This window comes from Oncorhynchus nerka, unplaced genomic scaffold (genome assembly GCF_034236695.1).
Source record: "Oncorhynchus nerka isolate Pitt River unplaced genomic scaffold, Oner_Uvic_2.0 unplaced_scaffold_1125, whole genome shotgun sequence".
NCBI classification, from domain to species: domain Eukaryota; kingdom Metazoa; phylum Chordata; class Actinopteri; order Salmoniformes; family Salmonidae; genus Oncorhynchus; species Oncorhynchus nerka.
The window spans coordinates 149,787-162,471 of record NW_027040198.1 but is presented as its reverse complement, the minus strand read 5'-3'; the positions used below and the strand labels follow the sequence as shown (position 1 = coordinate 162,471).

The 12,685-nt window shown below is 49.0% G+C and overlaps 1 long non-coding RNA gene across 2 annotated transcripts; it reads right to left on the bottom strand.

Annotated features, from left to right (window-relative positions):
* Positions 1–2,948: 2,948 nt before the first annotated feature.
* On the bottom strand, positions 2,949–4,945 carry LOC135570072 (uncharacterized). 2 transcript variants are annotated; one of them, XR_010463419.1, is made up of 3 exons: positions 4,101–4,945; positions 3,826–4,062; positions 2,949–3,749 (listed from the first exon to the last, which is right to left on the bottom strand). It is a non-coding gene; the product is annotated as an uncharacterized LOC135570072 (long non-coding RNA). The 2 variants fall into 2 exon arrangements; XR_010463418.1 differs by having other exon boundaries at positions 3,826–4,945.
* Between the last annotated feature and the right edge of the window lie 7,740 nt (positions 4,946–12,685).

Genomic DNA, 12,685 nt, shown 5'->3' with positions numbered 1-12,685 from the left:
CAAAATGTACCGTGTATCATGAACAAGGTGTTGTGTACGTCTCTACGACCTGTTTCAGTTACAGTAGAAGGTGAGAGGGGACGACCAGAAACCCCAAATGTACCGTGTTTCATGAACAAGGTGTTGTGTACGTCTCCTCAGTTACAGTAGAAGGTGAGAGGGGAAGACCAGAAACCCAAAATGTACCGTGTATCATGAACAAGGTGTTGTGTACGTCTCCTCTGTTTCCGTTACAGTAGAAGGTGAGAGGGGACGACCAGAAACCCAAAATGTACCGCGTTTCATGAACAAGGTGTTGTGTATGTCTCTACGACCTCTGTTTCCGTTACAGAAGAAGGTGAGAGGGGACGACCAGAAACCCCAAATGTACCGTGTTTCATGAACAAGGTGTTGTGTACGTCTCCTCAGTTACAGTAGAAGGTGAGAGGGGACGACCAGAAACCCCAAAATGTACCGTGTTTCATGAACAAGGTGTTGTGTACGTCTCCTCTGTTTCCGTTACAGTAGAAGGTGAGAGGGGACGACCAGAAACCCAAAATGTACCGTGTTTCATGAACAAGGTGTTGTGTACGTCTCTACGACCTCTGTTTCCGTTACAGTAGAAGGTGAGAGGGGACGACCAGAAACCCCAAAATGTACCGTGTTTCATGAACAAGGTGTTGTGTACGTCTCTACGACCTCTGTTTCCGTTACAGTAGAAGGTGAGAGGGGACGACCAGAAACCCCAAAATGTACCGTGTTTCATGAACAAGGTGTTGTGTACGTCTCCTCAGTTACAGTAGAAGGTGAGGGGACGACCAGAAACCCAAAATGTACCGTGTTTCATGAACAAGGTGTTGTGTACGTCTCCTCTGTTTCAGTTACAGTAGAAGGTGAGAGGGGACGACCAGAAACCCAAAATATACCGTGTTTCATGAACAAGGTGTTGTGTACGTCTCTACGACCTGTTTCCGTTACAGTAGAAGGTGAGAGGGGACGACCAGAAACCCAAAATGTACCGTGTATCATGAACAAGGTGTTGTGTACGTCTCTACGACCTGTTTCCGTTACAGTAGAAGGTGAGAGGGGACGACCAGAAACCCAAAATGTACCGTGTATCATGAACAAGGTGTTGTGTACGTCTCTACGACCTGTTTCCGTTACAGTAGAAGGTGAGAGGGGACGACCAGTCGCGGGTCACAGACCCAAATGCAACGGGAAAACCGTTTTAACTCTAGCAACTAAAACGGGACCTACCTGAATTTGTCCAATAGAAACGTTGATTTTTTTTCCCCGTTGCGGAACCTGATCCGGTTTTGGACTAAATGAATACACCCGTGGTTGTACTGTGTGTTTCCAGCCGCACATCAGTAACACACACACACACGAGAGAGAGAGAAACAGGCCACACACACACACATACAGACGAGCGAGAGAAACAGGCCACACACACGAGAGAGAGAGAGAGAAACAGGCCACACACACGAAAGAGAGAGAGAAACAGGCCACACACACGAAAGAGAGAGAGAAACAGGCCACACACGAGAGAAACAGGCCACACACACACGAGAGAGAGAAACAGGCCACACACACACACGAGAGAGAGAAACAGGCCACACACACGAGAGAGAGAAACAGGCCACACACACACACACGAGAGAGAGAAACAGGCCACACGCACACACGAGAGAGAGAAACAGGCCACACGCACACGAGAGAGAAAAACAGGCCACACGCACACGAGAGAGAGAAACAGGCCACACACACACACACGAGAGAGAGAAACAGGCCACACACACACACGAGAGAGAGAAACAGGCCACACACACACACGAGAGAGAGAAACAGGCCACACACACGAGAGAGAGAGAAACAGGCCACACACACGAGAGAGAGAGAAACAGGCCACACACACGAGAGAGAGAGAAAGAAACAGGCCACACACACACACGAGAGAGGGAGAGAGAGAGAGAAACAGGCCACACACACGAGAGAGAGAGAAACAGGCCACACACACACACGAGAGAGAGAAACAGGCCACACACACACGAGAGAGAGAGAAACAGGCCACACACACACGAGAGAGAGAGAAACAGGCCACACACAGCGAGAGAGAGAGAGAAACAGGCCACACACACGAGAGAGAGAAACAGGCCACACACACGAGAGAGAGAAACAGGCCACACACACGAGAGAGAGAAACAGGCCACACACACACGAGAGAGAGAAACAGGCCACACACACGAGAGAGAGAAACAGGCCACACACACGAGAGAGAGAAACAGGCCACACACACACGAGAGAGAGAAACAGGCCACACACACACGAGAGAGAGAAACAGGCCACACACACGAGAGAGAGAAACAGGCCACACACACACGAGAGAGAGAAACAGGCCACACACACGCGAGAGAGAGAAACAGGCCACACACACGAGAGAGAGAAACAGGCCACACACACGAGAGAGAGAAACAGGCCACACACACGAGAGAGAGAGAGAGAAACAGGCCACACACACACGAGAGAGAGAAACAGGCCACACACACGAGAGAGAGAAACAGGCCACACACACGAGAGAGAGAAACAGGCCACACACACGAGAGAGAGAAACAGGCCACACACACGAGAGAGAGAAACAGGCCACACACACGAGAGAGAGAAACAGGCCACACACACGAGAGAGAGAAACAGGCCACACACACGAGAGAGAGAGAGAGAAACAGGCCACACACACGAGAGAGAGAGAGAAACAGGCCACACACACACGAGAGAGAGAGAGAAACAGGCCACACACACGAGAGAGAGAAACAGGCCACAAACACACAAGAGAGAGAGAAACAGGCCACACACACACAAGAGAGAGAGAAACAGGCCACACACACACACAAGAGAGAGAGAAACAGGCCACACACACACACGAGAGAGAGAGAAAGAGAGAGACAGAGAGAGAAACAGGCCACACGGAGACGTCAGCGCTGAAAGTGATCCATTTTATTGTCCCATAGCAGCTCCAGGTGAAGCTGGTTTAGACTGGTGTTAATATACCCCCCCGATCCTATAAAAAACCCCCCAGGAAGAAATTACAGAATAAAAAGACCCACAATAATATGTTAGGATAATACAAAACAATATAAATTATATTACATTATTATAATGTCAAAACAGGTTAGCACACCATCCAGACACAAGCAGCTCCCAAGAAATATTACATGTGTAAATTAAAGACTAGAGTGAGAATAATACAAAATATAATTCTGAACATGGGGACGCTTTCAGACAGGAAGGAGTGTCATAGTGTTGTCTGTGAAGCCTAGTAACCAGACTGTTGTCTGTGAAGTCTAGTAACCAGACTGTTGTCTGTGAAGCCTAGTAACCAGACTGTTGTCTGTGAAGCCTAGTAACCAGACTGTTGTCTGTGAAGTCTAGTAACCAGACTGTTGTCTGTGAAGTCTAGTAACCAGACTGTTGTCTGTGAAGCCTAGTAACCAGACTGTTGTCTGTGAAGCCTAGTAACCAGACTGTTGTCTGTGAAGCCTAGTAACCAGACTGTTCTGTGAAGCCTAGTAACCAGACTGTTCTGTGAAGCCTAGTAACCAGACTGTTGTCTGTGAAGCCTAGTAACCAGACTGTTGTCTGTGAAGCCTAGTAACCAGACTGTTGTCTGTGAAGCCTAGTAACCAGACTGTTCTGTGAAGCCTAGTAACCAGACTGTTGTCTGTGAAGCCTAGTAACCTCACAGCACCAGACTGTTGTCTGTGAAGCCTAGTAACCTCACAGCACCAGACTGTTGTCTGTGAAGCCTAGTAACCAGACTGTTGTCTGTGAGGCCTAGTAACCTCACAGCACCAGACTTGTTGTCTGTGAAGCCTAGTAACCAGACTGTTGTCTGTGAGGCCTAGTAACCAGACTTGTTGTCTGTGAAGCCTAGTAACCAGACTTGTTGTCTGTGAAGCCTAGTAACCAGACTGTTGTCTGTGAGGCCTAGTAACCTCACAGCACCAGACTGTTGTCTGTGAAGCCTAGTAACCAGACTGTTGTCTGTGAGGCCTAGTAACCAGACTGTTGTCTGTGAGGCCTAGTAACCTCACAGCACCAGACTGTTGTCTGTGAAGCCTAGTAACCAGACTGTTGTCTGTGAGGCCTAGTAACCTCACAGCACCAGACTGTTGTCTGTGAAGCCTAGTAACCAGACTGTTGTCTGTGAGGCCTAGTAACCTCACAGCACCAGACTACACACAGACAGAACTGGGCATCATAGCATCAGAAGAGGAAGACCTGACAAAAACCACATTTTCAGCCGCTAACACAGAAGGAGCATTGTTACACTTTCCATTTTTAAAATCCATTTTAGTTTTTGTTGCAGAGAATCACTCAGGACCACAAAGGTTCTGAGCTGCCCCTCCCTGTGCCTGAGTAGAAAGGGCCCCCTGTCTGTCTCAGCTGTAATACCAGTCCAGGGGAGGGTACTAGGTAGAAAGGGCCCCCTGTCTGTCTCAGCTGTAATACCAGTCCAGGGGAGGGTACTAGGTAGAAAGGGCCCCCTGTCTGTCTCAGCTGTAATACCAGTCCAGGGGAGGGTACTAGGTAGAAAGGGCCCCCTGTCTGTCTCAGCTGTAATACCAGTCCAGGGGAGGGTACTAGGTAGAAAGGGCCCCCTGTCTGTAATACCAGTCCAGGGGAGGGTACTAGGTAGAAAGGGCCCCCTGTCTGTCTCAGCTGTAATACCAGTCCAGGGGAGGGTACTAGGTAGAAAGGGCCCCCTGTCTGTCTCAGCTGTAATACCAGTCCAGGGAGGGTACTAGGTAGAAAGGGCCCCCTGTCTGTAATACCAGTCCAGGGGAGGGTACTAGGTAGAAAGGGCCCCCTGTCTGTCTCAGCTGTAATACCAGTCCAGGGGAGGGTACTAGGTAGAAAGGGCCCCCTGTCTGTCTCAGCTGTAATACCAGTCCAGGGGAGGGTACTAGGTAGAAAGGGCCCCCTGTCTCAGCTGTAATACCAGTCCAGGGGAGGGTACTAGGTAGAAAGGGCCCCCTGGTCAGTTACACTAGGAGACAGATGGTTACAGACAGACAGGTTGTGTAGTCTAGGACAGGTCAGTTACACTAGGAGATAGGCGGTTACAGACAGGTTGTGTAGTCTGGGACAGGTCAGTTACACTAGGAGACAGATGGTGACAGACAGACAGGTCAGTTACACTAGGAGATAGATGTTACAGACAGACAGGTTGTGTAGTCTAGGACAGGTCAGTTACAGACAGGTTGTGTAGTCTAGGACAGGTCAGTTACACTAGGAGATAGATGGTTACAGACAGACAGGTTGTGTAGTCTAGGACAGATCAGTTACACTAGGAGATAGATGGTGACAGACAGACAGGTTGTGTAGTCTAGGACAGGTCAGTTACACTAGGAGATAGATGGTTACAGACAGACAGGTTGTGTTGTCTAGGACAGGTCAGTTACACTAGGAGATAGATGGTTACAGACAGACAGGTGGTGTAGTCTAGGACAGGTCAGTTACAGACAGGTTGTGTAGTCTAGGACAGGTCAGTTACACTAGGAGATAGATGGTTACAGACAGACAGGTTGTGTAGTCTAGGACAGGTCAGTTACACTAGGAGATAGATGGTTACAGACAGACAGGTTGTGTAGTCTAGGACAGGTCAGTTACACTAGGAGATAGATGGTTATAGACAGACAGGTTGTGTAGTCTGGGACAGGTCAGTTACAGACAGGTTGTGTAGTCTAGGACAGGTCAGTTACACTAGGAGATAGATGGTTACAGACAGACAGGTTGTGTAGTCTGGGACAGGTCAGTTACAGACAGACAGGTTGTGTAGTCTAGGACAGGTCAGTTACAGACAGACAGGTTGTGTAGTCTAGGACAGGTCAGTTACAGACAGACAGGTTGTGTAGTCTAGGACAGGTCAGTTACAGACAGACAGGTTGTGTAGTCTGGGACAGGTCAGTTACAGACAGACAGGTTGTGTAGTCTGGGACAGGTCAGTTACAGACAGACAGGTTGTGTAGTCTGGGACAGGTCAGTTACAGACAGACAGGTTGTGTAGTCTGGGACAGGTCAGTTACAGACAGACAGGTTGTGTAGTCTAGGACAGGTCAGTTACAGACAGACAGGTTGTGTAGTCTAGGACAGGTCAGTTACAGACAGACAGGTTGTGTAGTCTAGGACAGGTCAGTTACAGACAGACAGGTTGTGTAGTCTAGGACAGGTCAGTTACAGACAGACAGGTTGTGTAGTCTAGGACAGGTCAGTTACAGACAGACAGGTTGTGTAGTCTGGGACAGGTCAGTTACAGACAGACAGGTTGTGTAGTCTGGGACAGGTCAGTTACAGACAGACAGGTTGTGTAGTCTGGGACAGGTCAGTACAGACAGACAGACAGGTTGTGTAGTCTAGGACAGGTCAGTTACAGACAGACAGGTTGTGTAGTCTAGGACAGGTCATTACAGACAGACAGGTTGTGTAGTCTAGGACAGGTCAGTTACAGACAGACAGGTTGTGTAGTCTAGGACAGGTCAGTTACAGACAGACAGGTTGTGTAGTCTAGGACAGGTCAGTTACAGACAGACAGGTTGTGTAGTCTAGGACAGGTCAGTTACAGACAGACAGGTTGTGTAGTCTAGGACAGGTCAGTTACAGACAGACAGGTTGTGTAGTCTAGGACAGGTCAGTTACAGACAGGTTGTGTAGTCTAGGACAGGTCAGTTACAGACAGACAGGTTGTGTAGTTTGGGACAGGTCAGTTACAGACAGACAGGTTGTGTAGTCTAGGACAGGTCAGTTACAGACAGACAGGTTGTGTAGTCTAGGACAGGTCAGTTACAGACAGACAGGTTGTGTAGTCTAGGACAGGTCAGTTACAGACAGACAGGTTGTGTAGTCTAGGACAGGTCAGTTACAGACAGGTTGTGTAGTCTAGGACAGGTCAGTTACAGACAGACAGGTTGTGTAGTCTAGGACAGGTCAGTTACAGACAGACAGGTTGTGTAGTCTAGGACAGGTCAGTTACAGACAGACAGGTTGTGTAGTCTAGGACAGGTCAGTTACAGACAGACAGTGTAGTAGCAATATAAAGATGATTATAAGATGTGAGATTAAAGACCTGACGTTCATACTAATATTCAGCCCCGTTAACCACAGTCCTGGAGTCAGATGTTAACTCCTGTCTCTAAATGGAGGAGGTTAGGGCCCCGTTAACCACAGTCCTGGAGTCAGATGTTAACTCCTGTCTCTAAATGGAGGAGGTTAGGGCCCAGTTAACCACAGTCCTGGAGTCAGATGTTAACTCCTGTCTCTCTAAATGGAGGAGGTTAGGGCCCAGTTAACCACAGTCCTGGAGTCAGATGTTAACTCCTGTCTCTCTAAATGGAGGAGGTTAGGGTCCAGTTAACCACAGTCCTGGAGTCAGATGTTAACTCCTGTCTCTAAATGGAGGTTAGGGCCCAGTTAACCACAGTCCTGGAGTCAGATGTTAACTCCTGTCTCTCTAAATGGAGGAGGTTAGGGCCCAGTTAACCACAGTCCTGGAGTCAGATGTTAACTCCTGTCTCTAAATGGAGGAGGTTAGGGTCCAGTTAACCACAGTCCTGGAGTCAGATGTTAACTCCTGTCTCTAAATGGAGGAGGTTAGGGCCCCGTTAACCACAGTCCTGGAGTCAGATGTTAACTCCTGTCTCTAAATGGAGGAGGTTAGGGCCCAGTTAACCACAGTCCTGGAGTCAGATGTTAACTCCTGTCTCTAAATGGAGGAGGTTAGGGTCCAGTTAACCACAGTCCTGGAGTCAGATGTTAACTCCTGTCTCTAAATGGAGGAGGTTAGGGCCCTGTTAACCACAGTCCTGGAGTCAGATGTTAACTCCTGTCTCTCTAAATGGAGGAGGTTAGGGCCCAGTTAACCACAGTCCTGAGTCAGATGTTAACTCCTGTCTCTAAATGGAGGAGGTTAGGGCCCCGTTAACCACAGTCCTGGAGTCAGATGTTAACTCCTGTCTCTCTAAATGGAGGAGGTTAGGGCCCAGTTAACCACAGTCCTGGAGTCAGATGTTAACTCCTGTCTCTCTAAATGGAGGAGGTTAGGGCCCAGTTAACCACAGTCCTGGAGTCAGATGTTAACTCCTGTCTCTCTAAATGGAGGAGGTTAGGGCCCCGTTAACATCTGACTCCAGGACTGTGGTTAACTCCTGTCTCTAAATGGAGGAGGTTAGGGCCCAGTTAACCACAGTCCTGGAGTCAGATGTTAACTCCTGTCTCTAAATGGAGGAGGTTAGGCCCAGTTAACACAGTCCTGGAGTCAGATGTTAACTCCTGTCTCTAAATGGAGGAGGTTAGGGCCCAGTTAACCACAGTCCTGGAGTCAGATGTTAACTCCTGTCTCTCTAAATGGAGGAGGTTAGGGTCCAGTTAACCACAGTCCTGGAGTCAGATGTTAACTCCTGTCTCTAAATGGAGGTTAGGGCCCAGTTAACCACAGTCCTGGAGTCAGATGTTAACTCCTGTCTCTCTAAATGGAGGAGGTTAGGGCCCAGTTAACCACAGTCCTGGAGTCAGATGTTAACTCCTGTCTCTAAATGGAGGAGGTTAGGGTCCAGTTAACCACAGTCCTGGAGTCAGATGTTAACTCCTGTCTCTAAATGGAGGAGGTTAGGGCCCCGTTAACCACAGTCCTGGAGTCAGATGTTAACTCCTGTCTCTAAATGGAGGAGGTTAGGGCCCAGTTAACCACAGTCCTGGAGTCAGATGTTAACTCCTGTCTCTAAATGGAGGAGGTTAGGGTCCAGTTAACCACAGTCCTGGAGTCAGATGTTAACTCCTGTCTCTAAATGGAGGAGGTTAGGGCCCCGTTAACCACAGTCCTGGAGTCAGATGTTAACTCCTGTCTCTCTAAATGGAGGAGGTTAGGGCCCAGTTAACCACAGTCCTGGAGTCAGATGTTAACTCCTGTCTCTAAATGGAGGAGGTTAGGGCCCAGTTAACCACAGTCCTGGAGTCAGATGTTAACTCCTGTCTCTCTAAATGGAGGAGGTTAGGGCCCAGTTAACCACAGTCCTGGAGTCAGATGTTAACTCCTGTCTCTCTAAATGGAGGAGGTTAGGGCCCAGTTAACCACAGTCCTGGAGTCAGATGTTAACTCCTGTCTCTCTAAATGGAGGAGGTTAGGGCCCCGTTAACATCTGACTCCAGGACTGTGGTTAACTCCTGTCTCTAAATGGAGGAGGTTAGGGCCCAGTTAACCACAGTCCTGGAGTCAGATGTTAACTCCTGTCTCTAAATGGAGGAGGTTAGGGCCCAGTTAACCACAGTCCTGGAGTCAGATGTTAACTCCTGTCTCTAAATGGAGGAGGTTAGGGCCCAGTTAACCACAGTCCTGGAGTCAGATGTTAACTCCTGTCTCTCTAAATGGAGGAGGTTAGGGCCCAGTTAACCACAGTCCTGGAGTCAGATGTTAACTCCTGTCTCTCTAAATGGAGGAGGTTAGGGCCCAGTTAACCACAGTCCTGGAGTCAGATGTTAACTCCTGTCTCTCTAAATGGAGGAGGTTAGGGCCCAGTTAACCACAGTCCTGGAGTCAGATGTTAACTCCTGTCTCTCTAAATGGAGGAGGTTAGGGCCCCGTTAACCACAGTCCTGGAGTCAGATGTTAACTCCTGTCTCTAAATGGAGGAGGTTAGGGCCCAGTTAACCACAGTCCTGGAGTCAGATGTTAACTCCGGTCTCTAAATGGAGGAGGTTAGGGCCCAGTTAACCACAGTCCTGGAGTCAGATGTTAACTCCTGTCTCTCTAAATGGAGGAGGTTAGGGCCCAGTTAACCACAGTCCTGGAGTCAGATGTTAACTCCTGTCTCTAAATGGAGGAGGTTAGGGCCCCGTTAACCACAGTCCTGGAGTCAGATGTTAACTCCTGTCTCTCTAAATGGAGGAGGTTAGGGCCCCGTTAACCACAGTCCTGGAGTCAGATGTTAACTCCTGTCTCTAAATGGAGGAGGTTAGGGCCCAGTTAACCACAGTCCTGGAGTCAGATGTTAACTCCTGTCTCTAAATGGAGGAGGTTAGGGCCCAGTTAACCACAGTCCTGGAGTCAGATGTTAACTCCTGTCTCTAAATGGAGGAGGTTAGGGCCCAGTTAACCACAGTCCTGGAGTCAGATGTTAACTCCTGTCTCTAAATGGAGGAGGTTAGGGCCCCGTTAACCACAGTCCTGGAGTCAGATGTTAACTCCGGTCTCTAAATGGAGGAGGTTAGGGCCCAGTTAACCACAGTCCTGGAGTCAGATGTTAACTCCTGTCTCTCTAAATGGAGGAGGTTAGGGCCCAGTTAACCACAGTCCTGGAGTCAGATGTTAACTCCTGTCTCTAAATGGAGGAGGTTAGGGCCCCGTTAACCACAGTCCTGGAGTCAGATGTTAACTCCTGTCTCTAAATGGAGGAGGTTAGGGCCCAGTTAACCACAGTCCTGGAGTCAGATGTTAACTCCTGTCTCTAAATGGAGGAGGTTAGGGCCCCGTTAACCACAGTCCTGGAGTCAGATGTTAACTCCTGTCTCTCTAAATGGAGGTGGTTAGGGCCCAGTTAACCACAGTCCTGGAGTCAGATGTTAACTCCTGTCTCTAAATGGAGGTGGTTAGGGCCCAGTTAACCACAGTCCTGGAGTCAGATGTTAACTCCTGTCTCTAAATGGAGGAGGTTAGGGCCCAGTTAACCACAGTCCTGGAGTCAGATGTTAACTCCTGTCTCTCTAAATGGAGGAGGTTAGGGTCCAGTTAACCACAGTCCTGGAGTCAGATGTTAACTCCTGTCTCTAAATGGAGGAGGTTAGGGCCCAGTTAACCACAGTCCTGGAGTCAGATGTTAACTCCTGTCTCTCTAAATGGAGGAGGTTAGGGCCCCGTTAACCACAGTCCTGGAGTCAGATGTTAACTCCTGTCTCTAAATGGAGGAGGTTAGGGCCCAGTTAACCACAGTCCTGGAGTCAGATGTTAACTCCTGTCTCTAAATGGAGGAGGTTAGGGCCCAGTTAACCACAGTCCTGGAGTCAGATGTTAACTCCTGTCTCTCTAAATGGAGGAGGTTAGGGCCCCGTTAACCACAGTCCTGGAGTCAGATGTTAACTCCTGTCTCTAAATGGAGGAGGTTAGGGCCCAGTTAACCACAGTCCTGGAGTCAGATGTTAACTCCTGTCTCTAAATGGAGGAGGTTAGGGCCCAGTTAACCACAGTCCTGGAGTCAGATGTTAACTCCTGTCTCTAAATGGAGGAGGTTAGGGCCCCGTCAACCACAGTCCTGGAGTCAGATGTTAACTCCTGTCTCTAAATGGAGGAGGTTAGGGCCCAGTTAACCACAGTCCTGGAGTCAGATGTTAACTCCTGTCTCTCTAAATGGAGGAGGTTAGGGCCCAGTTAACCACAGTCCTGGAGTCAGATGTTAACTCCTGTCTCTCTAAATGGAGGAGGTTAGGGCCCAGTTAACCACAGTCCTGGAGTCAGATGTTAACTCCTGTCTCTAAATGGAGGAGGTTAGGGCCCAGTTAACCACAGTCCTGGAGTCAGATGTTAACTCCTGTCTCTAAATGGAGGAGGTTAGGGCCCCGTTAACCACAGTCCTGGAGTCAGATGTTAACTCCTGTCTCTAAATGGAGGAGGTTAGGGCCCAGTTAACCACAGTCCTGGAGTCAGATGTTAACTCCTGTCTCTAAATGGAGGAGGTTAGGGCCCAGTTAACCACAGTCCTGGAGTCAGATGTTAACTCCTGTCTCTAAATGGAGGAGGTTAGGGTCCAGTTAACCACAGTCCTGGAGTCAGATGTTAACTCCTGTCTCTAAATGGAGGAGGTTAGGGCCCAGTTAACCACAGTCCTGGAGTCAGATGTTAACTCCTGTCTCTCTAAATGGAGGAGGTTAGGGTCCAGTTAACCACAGTCCTGGAGTCAGATGTTAACTCCTGTCTCTAAATGGAGGAGGTTAGGGCCCCGTTAACCACAGTCCTGGAGTCAGTTGTTAACTCCTGTCTCTCTAAATGGTGGAGGTTAGGGCCCAGTTAACCACAGTCCTGGAGTCAGATGTTAACTCCTGTCTCTCTAAATGGAGGAGGTTAGGGCCCAGTTAACCACAGTCCTGGAGTCAGATGTTAACTCCTGTCTCTAAATGGAGGAGGTTAGGGTCCAGTTAACCACAGTCCTGGAGTCAGATGTTAACTCCTGTCTCTAAATGGAGGAGGTTAGGGCCCCGTTAACCACAGTCCTGGAGTCAGATGTTAACTCCTGTCTCTAAATGGAGGAGGTTAGGGCCCAGTTAACCACAGTCCTGGAGTCAGATGTTAACTCCTGTCTCTCTAAATGGAGGAGGTTAGGGCCCAGTTAACCACAGTCCTGGAGTCAGATGTTAACTCCTGTCTCTCTAAATGGTGGAGGTTAGGGCCCCGTTAACCACAGTCCTGGAGTCAGATGTTAACTCCTGTCTCTCTAAATGGTGGAGGTTAGGGCCCAGTTAACCACAGTCCTGGAGTCAGATGTTAACGCCTGTCTCTAAATGGAGGTTAGGGCCCAGTTAACCACAGTCCTGGAGTCAGATGTTAACTCCTGTCTCTAAATGGAGGAGGTTAGGGCCCAGTTAACCACAGTCCTGGAGTCAGATGTTAACTCCTGTCTCTAAATGGAGGAGGTTAGGGTCCAGTTAACCACAGTCCTGGAGTCAGATG